General features: G+C 38.8%; 1 protein-coding gene across 5 annotated transcripts in view; it reads right to left on the bottom strand.

Annotated features, from left to right (window-relative positions):
- Window positions 1-21,150, bottom strand: part of ATP8A2 (ATPase phospholipid transporting 8A2) — a 330,711-nt gene that overhangs the window by 135,939 nt on the left and 173,622 nt on the right. The gene's annotated exons all lie outside the window — the stretch shown is intronic.

Below are 21,150 nucleotides of genomic sequence, written 5' to 3'. Positions count from 1 at the left end.
GCATAAATAGATGTGTTCTATTTGCAAGCCAAATGAACTGAATGCTGGGGAGATGCATTTTTACACCCTCTTAATGAATTCTTGGGACAGAGAACTCTTCCAAACACAGCAGAGGTTCCAAAAGACATCTTCTGTATGAAAACCAACTATTACATGAAAATTTGCCTAACTAAATCATAGTTATGGTTTTCCCTCTCTTGCATTCTCCCCTCATTCTAGATAGGAACAGCATACATCTTTAGTAAAGTAGCTCTTCCTGGTGCAGAACGTTGCCATTTAACATCTGAGTGAAGACACAATAAGACCTTTAAATAAAATAAAAAAAGAACCATCACAGCATATTATGTAAACTGAAGGCCTAGAAAATAAGAGTAATCAGCTGTATGGGGAAACTTCTGTTCAAGTCATATATGTCACAGATTCTTTCCTCCCTGGAAGCATGTATCAGTGTTCCTAAGATCCTGGTTACTGGGAAAGGGCTCAGCTCCCTGAAGGAGCATCTCAATTCCACAAAGAACTGCAAATGCTAACTTTGCATAAGAGTTTCAAGACAGTCATATCTATTCAAACAAATGGCTCATCCCACCTCGGTGCCTATTTTTAACAGTGCATGCATACATGCCAAGCCCTAGAGCAGGCTATGAACCACACGGTTTGCAGGTAATCACCCAGTATCTGGAAATATCCAGCTTTATGGATATGCTACATGCCTTGCCTGTGTAGTTACCTGCAACAGCTCTACTCCTTTGTGGCTTTCCTGTTTCCTCTTTAGCCCTTGCAACACAACACCTTTTGACAAGGAGTTTTAGGTAGGGTTCAAAACAATGAGCTCAAGGTGCAAGCCTTGATATGAATCAGAAGATAGTTCAGCAGCTGACGGGTTTATTTTTTAGGACCTATCTGGCTAAGAAGGAAAAGGAACATTGAACAGGACACCAGTGAGTCAAGTGAAGTGGAGGGATTGCCTTGAAATTTGTGGAGAGGCATCGACCAGCTGGTTAATTAGTAATATCGAATACTTTGGTGTAACAACAGATTTTTACCAACTCTACCTAGAAAATAGGGCTAGTGACCAGTATATATGAAACAGAGTGGTAACCCAGATCACCAACACATTTTTCGGGGCCAGAATGGGTGAAAAAATATTTGTCCTAAACAATGCTTCTAAGAGGTAAAAGAAGTAGCCTTTTAATCTAGGCATTAGAAAGATTATCCATTGGCAAAAGCATTTAAGCTATGAAATGCCTTTCACTGCATATGGCCCACAGCTTGTCTGAAAACTGTCACCCTCAACACACGTAGCCCTTTAAGCTATCTTGGTAGGCTTAGTACCCTCAAATATCCTCTTATCTTGCCCTATATCCGCAACACGAGACCTCACTAATGCTATAAACACAAATCTCATTCTTTCCAGTACTTCTAAGTGTTTTTTAAAAAAACCCCACACAGTTGGCCTACTCAGAACAAGCACAAAGGGCCATAAGACAGTGAGCCCTGCTATTCCTCCAGGTGCTAGCACTGAGCAGCGTGGACACAAGCCAGTCCACATCTATAAGCCTGGTAGTCAGCTCTCTGGAAAAACTGAAAAACACAGCATGGCTATCACTTCCTCAAAAGACACCAGAGACCCATCTGGAATTAAACAAGCAAGTCACCCTTGTATTGCATGGGGCTCTCCCAGCCTCCAGTCTCTCAGGAGCACTTTCTCAGAAACAGTCATTTCAACTCCAAATGGAATATCACAACAGACAGCAACTTAATGTTTTATTTAATACTATCTACCATACTGCAGCACAACAATCAACTCAGTTTTAAATGCAGGTTTTAAGTCTGTGGAACAAACTATCCAGGCTATCATTTCGTTTAAATCAGGCTTAGAGTGCTCACAGAACATTTGGAACCAATTTAAGTGGATTTACTATCACATTGCAGTTAAACCACTGTAACTTCCTTGTGTAGACAAGCCCATATGACAGGCAAGAGAACATTTGTTTATAGTTTGGATAACTATATGAGGAGAAGGAGGATGTCAGAAATAGCCTTTGCTTCACTGTGAGGGGATTTCAGCTCTGAAGGTTGAAAGGTGGGGGAAAAAGCTTATTATTTTGCTTGCACTGTTCAAATATTAGAAGAAACTTTAAACCACTTTACACTGGGATCTGTCTCAGTCACTCAATTTTAACAACTGAGAATGTACCACTACATACAGCCACGTCCAACCACTTCTGGAGAAATACATCCAGAATATACGTCAGACTTTCTACCCTTAGTAAACTTGGCATTTTTCAGGTAAATTATAAATATAAGTAATGCTTTTAAAACAAAAAATTTCTTTTAATCTTGCTTAATCCCCAGAAACACTATCCAATCCATTTTCACTGCTATAATGTCAGCTCTTCAGATCACTTTAAGATGGCAAGTGGTTACTTAATCAGTGATCTTGCCATTTAGAAGCTGCCATTCACAGCTGGGGATTTTTTTTCCCTATCAGTGCTGAAAATAAAACACAGACAAAAAGCCCCAGCCTCAGAACCACTGTCTGTATGACACTTGTAATTCCCGGACTGCAGTAGGATGGAGGTCCTTTGTAAGGGGCTGACACGCAAACATTTAGCCCTCAGTGCCTTCAGTCATTCCTGGGGAGCTATCCTCCATCTTTGTCTTACTAGTATCAGGTTCTAGCATGAACACATGCTCCTTTTACTCAGATACTACAATGTCCTAATTGAAGACTACTGTATATTTTCTTTTAGAGAGGAAGGGAATTTGACAAGAAATATTTCCTAAAGTAAAAACTACAGCAGCTTAGGTTTAATCATCTGAATTACCTCACAATCAACATGCCCTCTTTTGTGTCCAAGTATTATTCATGCTTCTGAAACAGAGCACAAGTTATTTCAATTTTCAGCTGAAATCACCACCCTGATCCCAGAACTACAGTGCAACATTTTACATGTTTCCAGACTTCAAGTTCAGATACCAAGAAACAGACCTCACACAAGAAAACATGTAATTAGATTCTACAGAAGCTTCTCCCTTCTTCCCACTGTTAGAGATATGTCCAGAGATTTAAGGAAGTGAGGAGTTGCCAGGGCTACTGTTGGGTCCTTTTTCATGTAACAGGGTGCTTCTCTGAAGAAACCAGTTTATATGACTACTTTTGTGCATTGGGAACTCTGAGTTTTCCATGATTAAAAAAACTAAGAACAAAGCACCTACACAACAAATAAAGGGCATTCATTTGATATGGCAAGTTCACAGTATGACATACATATGCATACTACTGAACTGTAAAATCAACTCATTCTCATGGATAAATCTGCAGGATAAATCATATTTCAAACAAGATACTGTACTCAAAACTGCTGTGTTAGTTTTCCCAAAAAATTACCAGAAAAGTGAATATTGGTAGTTTCAGGTTTTAATTCCACTCAGCGTCAAGGTCTCTCACAAGAGGTGTAACATGCAACCCATAGAAAACTTGTTTTGCTTTGTATAGAAATTTAAAAACCTTTCAAGGTTATTTCTAATACAGCACAATGCTTCTTCTAAACACAGCACTAAATTTAGAGTTATAACCAACAATTCCAATGTCTTCCAAAGATTAACCATATACACTGAAGCAAATCCAGCACTGCAAAGTAATTTACACCTTGGTTAATTTAAAAAAACCATACACACAAGTATGGCAGTAAAGCATATTGCATGCAACTTCTCAAGACCGAAGTGCTCCTACTTGCCATAGCCATTGAAGACATATTTCTCTTAGCCTGCTCTGCATGCATTGCCATCAACTTGGCAAAATTACAGATATTACAGTGAATTCATTAAATTCCAGTATTCCAAAAAGCCACAAAAGACATTTGAGTCACAACAAAGTAAGTAGCTCATCTTTTCACAATTACGTTTTTAGTAATTCCTCTTACGTTATACTAGATTAAGACAAAACACAACCTTTGTCAAAACTGGTAACACATGAAATGATAACATACTTGAGACTACAGTATAGTAATGATCACGTTACTCATATTTATGGAAATCTTAAAATAATCTCTCAACTACACACAGCTTAGCTGTTGGTATTTGAAGGTAAAACCAAACCTTGCTCATGAAGATCTTCATCTATAGCAGTAGTTAATTAGATCACCTTCCTCGCTATCAAGAATTTTTTTAATATTAAGCTTCTAAAGCATTACTAACATCACTACTTTACAGTCAGCATCAAAATACAAAGGACAAGGAAACAGCAGTGTCTTCATCTCTGAAAAGGTTTTCCCCACTCTGGCACCTGTATTTCACCTGAGACAAAGAAACCAAAGAGAAGGCACCTTACCAGAAAAATTAAAAGCAGAACATGGACTTGAGATGGGTAACCTGTGGGAATTTGTGGGAAGAAGTCAAAAATACATTTGAAAAGTATGAGGGGGGAAAAAGTGTTAATGTATTTCAAATGGAAAAGGGCCCTGTGGTTAGCAGTGGTTGCTGAAGAGTGAACAGAACCTTTTGGCTTTTTTTTCTCCTTTGTTTTGTTTTTTTTAAATAAAACTGACTTATAAGCCTTCTGCAAAGAGTTCTATAGTTTAATAATTTAGCCCATGGATGATGCTTTATTAACGGCATGCTTCAGACGTTATCACCAGAAAACTGGATAGAAGCCCAGATGTCTGGTTTAAGACCATTTTTATTTCCTACATTTTCAAAACATTGCATGGGGCTTTAGCTGCATGACTTAGATGAACTTAATGAGAGTCATGCAGCTACGCCTACATATGCTGCTTTGAAAACAGAGACGCACTGGTTTGGGTTCTGCTTTTCTGAAGCTCTCCCTGCAGTGATTTAAAGGTGTTTTTTTCCTCTCAGTCTTTTCTCTAAAGGTCTTCTACGCTTCACCTCACCATGTCTGACAGATAAAGAGCTGAAAACTTTGGACACTTCATTTTTTAAAGACGTCAGTATTCAGATCTTGTGCGGTATCAAGAAAACAAACAGTAAACAGCCAGGGAATCAAATTCAGCCAATTGTATGTATGTGCTCAATTTAACTGCAATGGGTTACTTCAAATCAGAACAATGCTGTGGGCACTGCGCAGAGTTAGAACTCGGTATTAACATATGTCATTTATTATGATCGATTCCTACTTACTGTAAATCCCTTTAATACCCACACATGATCAAACTTAATATAGGTTATCAGGTTCAAATCAAAACTTCAGTATATATATTGTATTACACACCACACATCTCGATTGGAAAGCCATGCCATAAATCATCAATTAAGAAAAAAGCAAACCATATATGATAACTTACAATCTATTTAATAAAACCATTTTGTTATGTGTCTGTTGAAAAGCTATAAGAATAATTTTACTGTATTTTCATATTTTCAAATAGTTGAAAATACAGCTTTGCTTATTTTCTTTTATTTTCTTTAAGCATGAGTGTTAATCCTTCCCTTTCCGAGCTTATGAATTGCCTGTTTGAACAAGGGCCCATCTCAGTCAGCTGGCAATTTGCAAATCTGTCTTCAGGTCTAAACAGATCAAGCCTGAGAAAGAATCAGGACTTCACTCTAACCACTCGATTCTGCAGTGACAGGGCAATCAAAAACTAATGGGGAATACAAAGATTCACTTTTACATTTTCAGTAATCATATTTTATAGAAACAAATTATACAAGACACCACGTAAATACTTAACAACGTTATAACAAGTTCTGAGTAAAAGATCAAGCAACACAAGCAGAAGCACTTCAGGGAAGCCTATCTTGACTGGAAAACACATAAATAATGTGATGAAAGAAAGATTATCTGTGGTAGGCCAGCATGAATAACTAGAACACAAACAACTGCAGAACAAGGGTGCCTTTCCTTCATATAGGAAAGACATATAGGAAGACATTTGTACATCAACGCCAATGATGCCTAAGCTACGCTTCTGAACTGTGTTCATAATTAGTGTAATTATTACAAAAGCCATGAGCCCCTAGGAAGCACCTTCCAGAAGTTTAGAAATCCTCCTGATCGTGACCAGCAGTAACACGACAGAGACTACCACACACACAACAGTGAGCTTACTTCCCTGTCGGATATAGCCAGGATGGCATTTTCTTCAAGTTTCCTGCATTTCCTAAGACCCCTGGGCTCTAGAGAGACTCATTCTTACTAAAAATGCACACACAGTGCAACTTGTATCATCCCTAGTGACAATCTGTCATCCTTCAGGCATTCCCCAGCTGTCAGTTTTGAACATTATTGATTAAGTCCTTTAGTGCACTGAAACATATTATGGAATAAGCTATTATATTCTTATATTCAGGGGCATTAGGCTTTTATATTCTTTGCTAGAGAGATTGGGTGTAGGAAAATGTCCAGAAATAGTGCAGAAAAACAGGTAGACAAGCTTTGAGAGATGTGTCACTAGTGCACAGCATGGGTAAAGAAAATGTAAAGAAGGTATCAACATAATGGAGAAGTGACCACAAATGACTTGTTGATGCAAAAGAAGTTCTCATTCTAGGAAAGAAGGAAACAGGGAGATGGTCTAATTTTTTAACTGTTTCCTACACCAAGTAACAACATTTTACACTCATACCACAGAGAAAACTGATTTGGCTGCATCAGATTAATTTTCCTAAGGCAACAGATATTTTTTAGAAGATTCTATTCATATCACAAAGTTCACAAAGTAATTCTTGTTTCAGATCTTGGGAAACCACCACCTCAAATTCAAATACTGAAAATATTAATTGCAATATCCTTGTTCTACTCTATTCCTTTTAAGTTTTCATTAGCAACTGATTTCTTTTAAAGATGAGGGATATTGGGAATTACCAAGTCTGACACACTGCAACTATACAGTCTCCTGCTGTACATACAATGGGGATTTCAAAATAGTTTGGGAAACAGGTTTAGGCAAGAGTAATGCAAATATAGAAATAGCTCCTCTTTGAGAAATACATCAAGGATACAAAGAGACATGTGCATCCAAGGGAGTCAGCTTTTCAGGAAATAGCTGAAATTCACTTATCATTAATAGATAAGCTATTAATTCTCAAACGGAACTGTGCTGGACTTCCAGCTGTTTGAAATACTTAAAAGAAACCTGTAAGTTGGCTTTCATTTTTGTACTACTACAACTTGTACCTTTTTTTTTTGCCCTGCTCCTCTTCCCCAACACAGTAGAACAGCTGTGACTGACAACTTCTATAAAGGTACCTTTCTGCTTTACAGCATACACTAAACATTTTTATGACTGGTAAAACAAGACACCTTCAGGTGGTGCACATGCAAACATGCACATTCAATTCAGAAGGAAGCCTTTCATGGACTGGAAGGAAAAAAACCTGAGTGCTACAGAACAACATGTGCATTTCTAAGAAAATGCCTTAAACCTCTAATTCTTCCCTGATATAGTTGCAATTAGTCTCAGACGTTGCAGTAGCAAGCACCTGAACAATGCTGGTATTACCCCAAATTATTTTTCAGGTATGGAACTTCCTGGAATGGTTTAGCAAAAGCAGATAATTAATTATTTTGGGGCACTTCTACAGGACCTGGGCACCCAGTGGAGGAAGTGTCCAACTCAAAATTTACGCCAGCTCCAGAAGTGTTGACAAGACTTGCTAATACTTTTTAAATTTTACTTTTTACAGTGTTATCACACAAGACTGATCTCAGTACCAAACTGCACAAGCCAAGGCCAGGAGAACTTCATATCTGCAATGGAAGCAGGAGCTATTTAAATGCAACATGCCCTTTTTTTAGGATATCATTATCTGTATACTACTAAGCAGGAAGTCATCTGCCAAAACTGCTTTCTGAAATGAGACACATACTCACTGCAGGAGTTGATGTGACTGATGCCAGTGGGGGAAGGGGAAATAACTGAAGCCTGGCAGGTGAAAGTCTGTTTGTCCCCATTTACTAGAATTAAATAGTAATTGCTTCTGTTCAAACAAAAGACAGCAGACATTTCCTGCCCACCAGAGTGGCTTCCAGCTATATTTCCAAATGGAGAAATATGATAATTAATATTTTATCTATCTTCATTATTTTTAATGTGACAGCAGATGTTGGAGTACTGCTAGACTTTATATTACAGGAGTGTATGTAGCACCAATTTTCCTTACAAATGAGAAGTTTAACTAAGGGCCTGAACCCCAAGTAGAGTTTGTTGTATCCAGAATTTGTATAATTTGCTACTGCTTTGGGGTTGCAATGCAAATCTGTAGATTTGCATCTTCATAAGAAAGGAATAAGAAATTTAGCAATCAATCTCAAGTGAATACTAGTGTGGGTAAAGAGAGCACCTGAAACATCTCATGAGCATGATTCCCCATCGACACTGCAGTAAAATAAGTAGGAAGACAGATTGAGTCAACACAACCAAAACACCCACCCAAGAAACAACAGTCATCAACACTCAGATTATGATGCATCAGCTACATGAAGAGTGACAGGCAATGACCAGAGGAACTGTGTTGAGTTTCTCAAGAACAGAGCTCTCAGGAGATCATAATTTACTGATCTGACATGTTCTATAGGGAACAGTCGGACTAAAAAATAAAAAATGAACATCAAGCTTTTGGGCAGACAGTCCTTCATGCTCATGAGTAGTTCCCAGGGAGTGTGGCTATCCTGAGAGCAAGCAGAACTAAGTCTCATTCATTAGAAACCATGTATGTACCCACAATGTATATAGGTACCAAAATCAGCATGCTAAAAGTTGCATTAGTCTGTGTGTTATCCTTTTAAAATATAAACAAGGTAATGACTTCATCAATGAAGAGACAACAGACCTTCACCTCAGGAAAGGAGGTTAATTTAAAGGGGAGAGCTTTGTGCCTATCCAAATGGCACCTCCTTTCCCCCTACAGCCAAATTGGGCTTTATAAAGCCCACAGAGATCCTTCACAGACCACCAGCACACACTCCCCTTTCTTCACCAAGTCCAAGAATGGAGGGCTTGCCAGGCTTACTTGTAACTTTTTACATTCCCAAAAGGCAAATATATACAGATTTCCAATCCTAAGCCATATTTTAGTGTTCCCGTTTTCCCTCTCATGCCTTCCCTAAAATTCTTTCTCAGCAGTATCAGTCAACTTGAAGAGAATGGCAACTCTCATGTCTCATATCCCTTGAAGCACTATCCCGGTTTTAGGTAACATTCCTCCTTGTTCCCCTAGATTCACCGCTACCACTTTCTTATTTCAACTCAGCATTAGTTAGAATCTGCTTAAAAAATTGTAGTAACTGCTTCCAAAGAACTAAAGTCTGCCAGAACTTTCATTGCTATCATTTTATCACTCCTCCATTGCAGAAATACCTCGTATTTTAGCACAAGCCAGCTCCTCCTTGTTGCCCAGATGGCCTAACACACATTCTTTAAGACTTCCACACACCTACAATGCCACAAATCACACACCATAAAATCCAGTAATTGTGCATATATTTTGCTAAAATTATAGTCTCTAATGCATTCCCAGTTTTTGAGATATCATAGCTTTGTTATGCATGTGAACAACAGGGGGGGCATAGAGAAAGGGTTTTTTGTTCAGATGTGCCTTTGGGATCAACTACCATTTCTCAGCTTCCTTCTTTCTTACCTAGGTCTGTGTTTGGGATGTCTTTGAGTTACAGATACCAAGGCAGCCCAAAAGGGGAAAATTGCTTGATTATAAGTCCCCAAGCAGTTATGCCATGTGATTACTACAGATATCGTGAACATCAATTCATGTCCTTTATTTGCTCTATCTCACAAAAATTTTTGTCTTTTCTGCAGATATACACATGCAAAAGCTCCCACCTGAGCTTACTAAAATAACATACACATTTAAGTCTGACAAAAGTCTATAACTCTATGAGAAGAGCTGATTGTTCCTCTTGTCCAAGGATTCCCATGTACATCAGGAAGGTGAATTCTAACCTTAAAGAGCCTATCCTGCAGCTGTGCAAGCACTAATGCCTTGGCAAAGAAGGAGGGGAAAGAACATACTTGCAGGGAGAAATGATGACCAGACTACCCTTTTAAATGACAGTGTGTGTTAATGTCAGATTAAAGCACAGCCCAGTGGTGAATTCAAGTGATGGCGAAAGCACAGCCCAGTGATAGGTACAGCAACATCCATGACACAGTTGGAGGGATTTAGACTTTCTTAGGGAAGTGGCACCTTGAAGGTGAGCACTGCACAAAGCTTCCAGTGGAGAAAGCTGATGGACTTTGGTGGTACCACACTGCAACTGCACAGTGTGGTACCACCAAAGCAGACTGCAGCAGGCAAACAAGGATTAACAATGCCAATATAAGAGTCACAGCTTGAAACTTCCTAGATATCGAGCATTTACATATTCAATAACAACAACAACAACAAAAAAAAACCCCAAACAAACAAACAAAAAAACCCAGGGAAAAGTAGAGAAACTCAATAGTCTATCCATACACTGTCCATTAATCAGGATGTATTAATGGGCGTAAACACATTTCTGAATAGTACAGAACCACATGTCATTTTTAAGTCTAATGAATAACAGCTGACACAAAGCACAGGCTGACTGTCATATTGGTTAGCTGCTCCAGACACCTGTCACACCTTGGCTACAAAAGGGAGAAAAGGTTAAGACACTGTTAGTAAACCCAAAAGAGAGACTCACTTTTCTACCAAAATTGAACTTGACAGGAACCATCATCACAAATAATGCTGAGAGGTTCATGCATTACTAGCTACTGAGGCCTTATGTTTCTGCTGTTATTGAGCTGCCTACATATTTTAATCAGTTAACAGTAACAAAATCAATCTGCATTGTCATTTATTAATAAAGATGGCATTATTTGGGTTTGGATGAGAAAGGACAGCATTAGATTTCTTTTCTAACACACACAATATTTATACAGTTCATACAAAAATATATATACTTTCAATGAATCCTGCAGAAGCTAGATACAGTTAAGGCTAATATATTCCATCTTCTCACTTTCCAAATGCACTCATGCAAAAGTAATTAAGGAAAGAAATCCAGCAAAAAGAAAGAAAGCAAAATAACTGTCACATTTAAAAGCTGGCAGACCAAGTTTTGACCTCCTTCGCTCTTCTGAAAGTATGAAGCCACCAGTGGTTCTCCATGTCTTTGTCTTGGAACAGAAACAGATTGTAACATACACCTAAAAATGCACCAAGAACATTTTGCTCTTATTTTTCCACAGAATGTGCCCCTGTGCCTTTTGGGGTGTAGTTTTGGGGTTTTAGCTTAAGCTAAAATCAGTGATTACTGATGTTTATATTCCACGTTCAAGTATACCCACAAATGTGTGTTAAAATAATGGTGGCCTCAACCTTTAAGTATTGGTCCTGAATCTCCTCTCCCTTGCCTGACACAGACCTCATTACAGTGAGCTGTGAATCCTGGCTAAGAAATATCAAAAAAATCCATTGGACCAGGATGCCCTTATTTCACAGCAGTTACACTCAAATTGCAATGGCTCATGAAAAGAATCGGGTTCAAAATAGCAAGGAAGAGGAGAAGTAACAGACAACATTATGAATTGTCATTAGAATATCAGGGGCAGGAGCTGCAACAGACTCAACTAAAAAGATTGTGTTCATCATGGCTGGGCTTTGCGAACGAAGATTTGGGAAGGGCTCTACCCACATTTGCTACAAGTGCACTCGTGGTTAAAAAGGTCAATGTGAGATAGACAAGTCCGGCTGCAAAAGGCACAGCAGAAAGACTCCTTAGGTGGTAAATTCTGCAAGACACGATTCTCTCTGCATTGTCTTTTCTCCTCGAGAGTGATCCTGCGTGCGTTCTCAAAGGAAGCAGCAGGGTTACAGATGGTGTACCTCCAGACCTCCCGATTGGAGGCCAGAGTAGACCAGTTGATCAGTATGGCCAAGGCTGAGATGTTGTTTCAGGGAGTCCTTGTATCTTCTCTTCGGGGTTCCTCTCTTGTGGCAGCCAGTGTAACTCAGAAGTAATACTATCAATAGCATAATTTGCTATTTCTAGTGAATTTTAACATGTAAATGGTTTTGTTGAAAAGAGCAAGGAGATATAAAAAGCAATTACATGCTCTCTAGAGCACATAATTAATCAAAAGCATATAAATAGTCATAGCTATCTGCATTGACTCAACATCTCAACAGAGAATGAGAAGATAACCTGTTTTGGACAGATAACTCAAAGCTGTTACAAAGCTGTGTGCTGTCACCCAGGCCAGCACCTCCTAATGCCAATTCAATTAATTCCCACATAGAAGGGAGTCTCTCAAGGGCACTGAGTGACAACAACTCTTTTTTTTTTTTGCTTCCAGCCAGAGAGATCTAGCTCCTTACAGGGTAGATATCCCTTGGGTGAAATACAGTCAAATCAGTGAAGTAATTTTACAACAGAAGAGGCTGTAAAAGCACGTTTCCAAGTAACACCTATGCTGCTGCAGATTTATACTGCGGAATGATCATGGAGGATATGGTATACTTTTTACCTCTGACCCTGCTCTAATAAAAAAATTTGGCTCAAGACCTTGAACTCAAGCAAACAAACACTCCAAACCTATACTTTGGATTTTTTCCTTGACAAACACAAGATACATTTTATTTTAATCCTGTGCATGCATTTAAACTAGGTTACAGATGCCTTTTATGCATCCCAAGATAAAACAATCTCTAGTGGTTAATTAGTGAAACTGGATAGAGGTATTTTTATCATTAGTGCTCATCCAAGTGAAATGGCAAAATTATTTTCTAGCAGCATTTAAAAGTAGAATTTGTATTCAGTTGAATTTGTTCTCTGTCCTAGCTTCTTTGGGTCATGAGCATAAAAACCCAAGAAACCTCAAAATAATTAGGACTGGCTCAGTTCACAACACAGATACTGGAAAGCAGTTTTATATTCCAAAAATCTGGTGACCCTACATTCCTGAGCTAGCATTCAGAAGGTTTTTGGAGTTGTCTATGAAGCAGCATTAAGACACCAAAGGCTATGAATTCATCAGCTGTATGCATCTGTGCTACAAGGCCCCACGAAAAATTTGACCTTTAGAAACATATACTCCAGTGGTGCCTCTAAAGATGCCAGAGAAATGCCCTTACCAAAAATTACAAGGGAGAAGTCATCACTGAGACTGCTGTAGCACAGAAGCTCAGGTAAGGCTAGCTTTTTTGCTGAATTTGCCAAGAACAAAGAGACAAAGTATGAATAAAATGCTTCAAGATTATAAAACTGAACACAAAACAGAATGTTTCAGTGTTATGTTCGCGTTACCCATGCTCGAGAAAAACTAAGCCATAAAGCCTTACTGTACCACAGGCGAGCAGTTGGCAGTCAGGCAGACTTCAGTTCAGTCAAGCAAAACACAGTCCATGCAGACCAGAACACTTCTTGTGTGCACACAACAAATAGTATCCTAGCACATGGCTTGGGACAAATAAACTCATTTTATTTCTAAAGAACTGGCAGAGAAGTAGAAAATGCAGTGACTTCAGTAGGACTGCTCACAGGCAAGCCACCATACATTTTCAAATGTGGGCTCCAAGCTAAGTTCCCCATTGTGAAATTGCACAAAAGTATGACTTGTGAATCAGTAATATACCTTGTCTGCAACACTTCCAAACTCTCTGTCACTACCTAAAAATGCTTTACACAGACCTGTGCGAAAAGAACTGCAGCAAACCCCTCTTCACACCTAGGCTGAGCAATGTCTTTAAATACCAGGATAACTTCTGAGTTTAACTGCAGCAGATACAGCTAACTGAGTAGAAGTAATTCTGCTTTTCTCTCCCCTGGAAGACTCAAGTCTTCCAAGTTGTATTAAGTCACAGAATATGCACGTTTACAGAGCCATTTTAACTTGAGCGCCTCAAAGCTACACCAAAGAATTCGATTCACTGTTCCAATTTGTCAGCAGTCATTGGTGCCAGGGCAAGTCCTCTTCAGCCTCCTTTGTAAGCATGTGTATTACCGTTTTCAAAAACACTGATCTCTTCTCTCAGGTGTCCTGCAATAGGACTCAAGGGAATGGCATGAAGCTGTGTCAGGGGATGTTTAGGCTGGATATTAGGAAAAGGTTCTTCACCCAGAGGGTGGTTGAGCACTGGAACAGAGTCCCAAGGTAAGTGGACACAGTACCAAGCCTGAGAGAGTTCAAATGCTTGGACAATGCTCTTGGGCATATGGTGTTGTCCTTTGCAGGGCCTGGAATTAAGATTTTGATGATCTCCTTGTGGGTCCCTTCCAGCTCAGGATACTCTATGATTCAATGAAAAGCAAGTAAATTGTTGTAGAAATGCATTTTGAACATTGCTATTTTAAGCAATGAGGTACAAGCAAAAATGGAAAAACCCTCACACCCTCAGCATAAGAGCCCCATGGCTTGTTTAACAAAAAAGGAAAACAGACAAAAACCCCTGCTCCATACATGCAAGATGCATAGGACCTTACTCTGCTCTCAGTTATTCCTATGCAAATGAATAATGTCTCTATTAAAGGAAGTTTATTTATACAGGTATAGGCCAAATATAAAGAAAACCAGTGCAGGCCTTTCACAAAGGTTGTATTTGTGAATAGTTGTATTACAACATGCATCTAAGTATCTGCCTCAAAATTGTTCCCCTCAGTGCAGCAGAGCATACATTGCTAAACTCAGCATGAATGTGCTAAGCACAGGTAATTCCATGATGAGGCTTATTTGCACTTTTAACATCAATACAAAGTTGAAATTTAGCCTGCTCTGTACCTACAAGTAATACACCATACACTGAATTAGTCTAGGTGAAAGGAGGATTCATTTCCCTTTATTTTTATTAAAACAATGGGTTATCCAATACTGAGGCAGAGCAGCCAATGTTTTTCATGTCAATGTTCAAAGCCATAAGAGGAGTTACATTTTATACAGAAACTTTTAGTTTTTGGAAAGAGAGTGGAGCTCAAATTAAGAACAATGAACACTTGAATTCCAAAGCTGGTTTTGCGATGAAAAAAATCTAGGTTTGAATTTTCCTACCTTTCATAATAAAGGTTTAATTTCCCTAGTAAAAGTTTCCTCACATTAGGTTATCTCCCTTCTAAATATGAACTTGTATTTTTATTAGTGACATAGTTAAACTGAAAAAACATTTACTGATAACAGGATTCTGGCTTTGATGAACACATTGCTCATGATGAACACACTGACTACATGTTTTACATTTAATGGCCTCAAATTTAGAGAACAGCATTATCATTGCTTTGTTATAAGCCCACCAAATGCGAATCTAAGATCTTTCACACCAGATTAAGCATACATTTTACCAAGGGGAAAAAAAAAAAAATCACTGTGCCTTTCATATACCTCTTACGCATAAAAATGTACACAGTAAATTGATCGAGGCACTCTCAAACGTATTATGTGTCCAGTAAAATGTCACAGTAGATCTCTTCTTGAAGTAATCTACTGCAGTATGTATTGAACCTGATGGGTGTTTCACCCAGAGATTTTCAGACCATGCTAAGGAACCTGATTATCATTTATAATATTTGGAGTGTTGAAAAATTACAGGTTGCATTGGTTGTAGGGTGTAATTAAGGCAGCGTTCATAAATTCAGAGCAATGCTGATAGTTTCCATGACTTTTAAAAATGGTTGGAAAAATTCAAATCCAGCCATTACATAGTTGGGTCAATTTAGTTTTCAGAGAAGATGGAGTGCTCTCCAGTGATTCACTGTGCAGTGCATAGCACTAAAAAAGAGAGGTAAATTAGCATGGATTCATCTTTTTTAGTGACTCCTTGGAAACTCTTGGGGTTAACATGGTCAATTATGAAGCCAAACCCAAGAAGTCAATCATGGATTAAAGTTGGTGAGACTATCCTATACATAATGCTGAATTTCTTCAGAAATACAGGATTGTCAGTGGTAGTGATACAAACCAGGTACTGTAAAAAGAATTAGGGTATATTTTTAAGAACAAAAAGAAAAGCACTATCTGGACAATTTTGGCCAACTGTTTTTATAATATTCCAAGAACGTTGGCAGGCTATTCGTAGTATCTGTTTCCTGTAACTATTGCTACTAAAGAATGTTTTCTTGAATTGGAGACTGTAATTGGCTTTTTTGGTAGGTGGGAAGGGGATAGCATTCTATGCTGCCCTAGGTCTTCTGCATGGTAAGCCTGTCTGATAAACAGTGCAAGAGAAAAATAGGCACACCTGTCAGACCTGTTTTTCCACAAATTATCAAGAGCCAGTGCTGAGTCTCACATGCTTTTCTCCTCACACTGCATCCATTACTGTGCTTTCCATGTCTCCAAGTTCTGTGCTGTACCCTCTGTAAATACTCTGCACTTTTTGAACTGAATGATTAACATTACCCAAGCTAAGAGATTTGGATTCCTTTCCTTTTACATGTTTCAAAAACAAATGAGTAATAAGAACAGAAAAAAAGATTCTTTCATTTTCTGGATAGGATTAAGCCACCTCAACATAGACCTCTTAATACTGGTGATTCAGACAAGTGATGGTCATCAGCAGGTCCTGTGACATACCTGCCAGTCCCATACTGCCCTCCATGAGCCCAGAGCATCCATAAATGTAATCTACATACATTTCTCTCAGGCACCTAATTTATACCTGATACCAATCTTAAGGACACTGAATCCCACCTTCTGCCTACCTGAAAGCACCTGTCTATGGAGGTTAACTTACTTATTCAGGATACACGTGCATTTGTGAGAATCCAAAGGCTAGATTCCCAAATGATGTAAAATGGAAGTCACATACACATTCGTCCTTTGCTTCATCATAATTAGAGCATTGTGCTAAGCTTACCACATGAACTGAGTATATGAACACAGATGTAATGATTATTAAATGCCTATCGGCATTTGAAGTATTTGAACAGGCAACTGAATAATTTGAATAAATAAGTATGACAAGACAGCTAGCTGCCTGTATTTTTGTTATCCTTGTTAGAAAATTTTGCAACCATATGTTCTTATCCTTAATTTAACACTGGGGGGAAATACTGCTCTCATCTCTTAAGAAAGTTGCTTTATATGACAACAATTATTGAGCTTCAGTCCTCAACTTACTGCAAAAATCCCCATGCTTGGTTTTCTATTGCCTGGCTGCAACCTCAGAGCGGCAAAATCAATTGGAAACAGAAAGCACAGGGATGTAGGCAGAAGTCAGATTACATAAATCAGGGATAAGCACACCAAAGCATTAGAGCTGTATATTTTTTAGTAACATATCAGATACACTCATTTCTGCATACCATTTGGATAACAGAGTTAAAATTCCCATGTCTGCTTTCCGTATTTTTAAAAATACCTGTTGTGATTGACAGGAAACCATGAAAACAGAAAAAACAAATGAAAGGTCTCAAGCAGCAACATTTCATGTGTGCTTTTGCAGCCTGTGCTGTGAGCTCATCTGAAGTGGTGACCACTAAGTGTGTGGAGTACTTAACAGCTCTCATTGCCAGATCTCGCTGACTCACTAAACCACCACTTCTTTAAAAGCATGTTTATCTATAAATTGTGTTTACTCGGAGTTTTTGAAACTCAAAAATTCAACTCTAGAAGAAAAATTATGATCCTGGTATTTTCTTCCTATCTTGTTTGTTTAACACCACTCACATATTAAGATTTCCCTTTCAGGATTCACAAAGAAACAGCTTTCTAATATCACCTTACAATTCATCTCTGGATTCTTAAGGCAGAAATTAGAATAATGCAGCATCAAGTGATGGACGCTATATTCTCCCCTTCCCACTTGTCATCCATTTCTCTGCCATGGCCCTCCACTGCCAGACCTTGACACTGGGACCACCTATTCCGACCCCCAACTCATTCTGTAATATAATACAAAAGCACTTCATACCAGGCACATTTCAAAAAACCAACATGTTGCAGTGAAGTACTGAGCACACTTTTCCCGCACATTGTGTTGGCCTGAAAGCTATCTTCCATGTTACTGTTTCCACAGAACCATTCCCAAAGGTCTTAAACTCTTACCTGATATTTCTGATCTCATCTTTGATCTTGCTGTGTTTTACTTCTCCAAGAATGACATGAAAGCAATATTCCTGTATTCTTTTACATTTGAAATCAGCTATATTTCAAAGCTCTGATACCATCAGGACAACTTTATGTCATCTGCAGTGAAATATATCTGCTCGACAGATGTGAAACAGATCTTTCATTTCACTAGTCAGTTTAAAGCCAGGTACATAAGTAATTGAATGAAATGGTATTTTGTAAGGATACCCAGGTACTCGCCTGTCAAATCTTCAAAAGCCAAAACCTTGTCACTGACCTTCTGCCTCAGGATGATGCTGAATGGTTTGCTTTCCTCAGAAATGGCTTTAGTGTACAGCGCTACTGCAGCCAGACACGGGAAATATAGGAATGGACATCAAAGAGAGGGCTTTATATTTGTATTTCATCCCTGCAGCCATACTGGTAGCTTTCCATGTAGATTCCCTTGCAACCAGCACGGCCAGTCAAGAGTGGGAAAGCAGCAGCAATTAATGTATCAATCAGCTCTGTGGATGGAAAGGTTTGATTTTGCACCCCTCTTGGTAAGTGACTCCCTAAGCAAGGGAACCTCAACTTAATACCCTAAAGCACCTCGACAATAGTGATATGCAAGTGCTCAGGCTAAGAAGCACATCAAAAGGACTTGCATTTCCAGGACCTGCTGCTCTTTCTGCTTTTTGTTTGTATTTCAATGAGTTTTGTATTTTCAAAAATCAAGGGGAGAAATCAAGAGAACAGCAGAAGGACAACGATGAAGAAATGCTAAGGGAGAGATCAGCCAGAGAAAGGAATGGAACACAGCTGTTAAGCCAAGCCAAAAATCTTCTCAGACTTCGCTGAGCTTTATTACTCTGCTGACTTAAAATTCACCTCTTGAAAAATATTAGGAGGGCCTTATCAAGCAAGAGGGAAAATATATTCACCTCTGTTTCCCCTGCAATCACTAAACCACAAGGCTTCTGTTATACTACCTCTCCAGCTATATGAAATTGTCCCAATATGGGTGCACATTTTAGTCATCAAAGCAGCTGAAAACAGTTCCTGGACCTGTCTCTCCATAAACAACAAGCCACTGCAGGAAGGTAAGCACCAGCGTTAACCCCGCAGCATCTCTCAGGAGTAAAGCCCATGATGGCAGTTACCTGAGTATCCTTCCCACAAAACCCCAAAGTCCGTATTTCAACCCAGAACCTGAAGAAAAGTTGATAAAATTTAATGTTTCAGAGATGCAACACTTTGGATACCCTGGGTATAAGAGTGACAGGTGTCAAGATGAACTTCTAAGTGTATGAGGGGTTTTAGTATACCAACATTGGGGTGCCAGGAAAGGAGACAGCAATGTTCTTCTCAAGCATTTATCGTTGTTTAATTAACTTAAGTTTAATCTTAATGCATGCCTCTGCAAGTTGTGTCCAGATGTTCTGTAGGCTAAGCTGGAGCACGACCTCTTCCTTCTGGTGTTTGGATAGTATCAGGGAATAAAAGTTATGAAGAGCCCCAGTGCCTCACTGCTGCAAAACCCATTTATGTAAGGCTTACAATATCTATTCCTCAGGTGTTAAAATTTCATTGAAATAAAACAGGTACAGTAACAAAGGTATAACTGACAGTCATATTCACAGTGCGCTTTTTGATTCAACTGTATAAATATTTACTCAGTACAATCTTTCAGAAGATACGCTTAGAAAGTAGTTCATGTTCAAATCCCTGTTTCATTATGATGCTAAAAGAATATTCTCCATACACCACACATCCAAGCAGAAAGTAAAGGTAGATATTAAATTTGTCCAGTGCTCTGGGAAACAATCAGGAATGCACCATACGCACAACTGTGCAACAGTGCAGAAGTGCACTTAAGTTGAAGGATTTATTCCCTTGTGGAGCTTCTCTTTCATGAGCATCACTCCATACCACAGACTGATCAGCACTCCTGAGCCTCACAGCAGAACAACAAAACAACTCATCTTTCTTTGTGCAAAGCTAAGGAGGGAATTAAAGATCTCTCCTCTCTCCCTTGCATCCCCAGGATACCAAAACTGGTATCTCTTGGGTTTCCAGGCAATTTGGCTGGTTTTATACAGTTTTGGAGGGGAAGTTCCTTAAAGCTGCTAGTAAAGCAAACTAAAACCAAATTGAGCTCTTCCCACTGCTGCAGGACTACAAGATTACTTCTGTCATTTTACCTCCTCCTTAAGTCTTAAATTTGTTCCCAACTTCTATGCAGCATAAGCACAGAAGGGTAACTGAGGTACAGGGCTGCATCTTGTAACATATTTTTCAGTGCTCAGGTGTTGATGGAACTGATCTTAGCCATGGATATCAGGAGACACAAAAGCTCTTTTGCCTCAGTACAGCCTGCAGAAAGAACTGAACAAAGACTAAGACAGCGAAGAGAATATCTGACCCCACATTCTCAGAGCAGACTTGCACTGTATGTATCATACAGAGATATCTGGCTAATAAAATTCCTCCCTATGGCAAAATGATTCAGTTATCTCTGGCTAGAGGTCCCAGTGGCGTTCACTTGCCTTCAACCCCTTGCACAGTTGCTCAATGGGAAAGCATAATTTAGCCATACAACATTTAATGCAGAACTTAATTTACCTGTCAGACTACAGTAAATGAAGCAAAGACAAACAGTGCTACAGTGGGCTAGAAGCAGGACTTGCACACTAATTTTCAAATGGAGAAAAGAATCATAGAAGATAATCGTGAAGCTGTTAAGCATTTTCTGAACAATTCAGGGAAAACCCCAGCAATTGCCACGCTCAATAAGAAACCCACTAGAAAAGTAATTTTAAAAATTATTTATATTCCTTTTGCACAATAACAAATATTATTGTCATCTCCAACAGCATGTAAAAAACCTTCCTAAAAACATGATGTGTGGGATAACTCTTGCAGTAGAATAATCTGTACTGAAATTTTAACAACCAACAGCTAATTCAGAAACAGCACAGGAAAAATGGAACAAGTCAGTGTAAAGTATTTGTTCTCTAAGAGTCTAACATCATGCACAAAAGCTGATCAAACCCTGACAGAGCCAGATACACATACACTGACCATTACAGGACTTACTTAATAGCAAAACATTACTTATCCACTGTCTCCTGTAACTGATATAACTATCTGCCTAATTCTA

The sequence above is a fragment of the Manacus candei genome, unplaced genomic scaffold (genome assembly GCF_025592945.1).
Source record: "Manacus candei isolate 608988 ecotype Guabito, Panama unplaced genomic scaffold, ASM2559294v1 h1tg000014l, whole genome shotgun sequence".
NCBI classification, from domain to species: domain Eukaryota; kingdom Metazoa; phylum Chordata; class Aves; order Passeriformes; family Pipridae; genus Manacus; species Manacus candei.
Note: the sequence above shows the minus strand (reverse complement) of the source record. Positions and strands in the feature narration are given on the sequence as shown.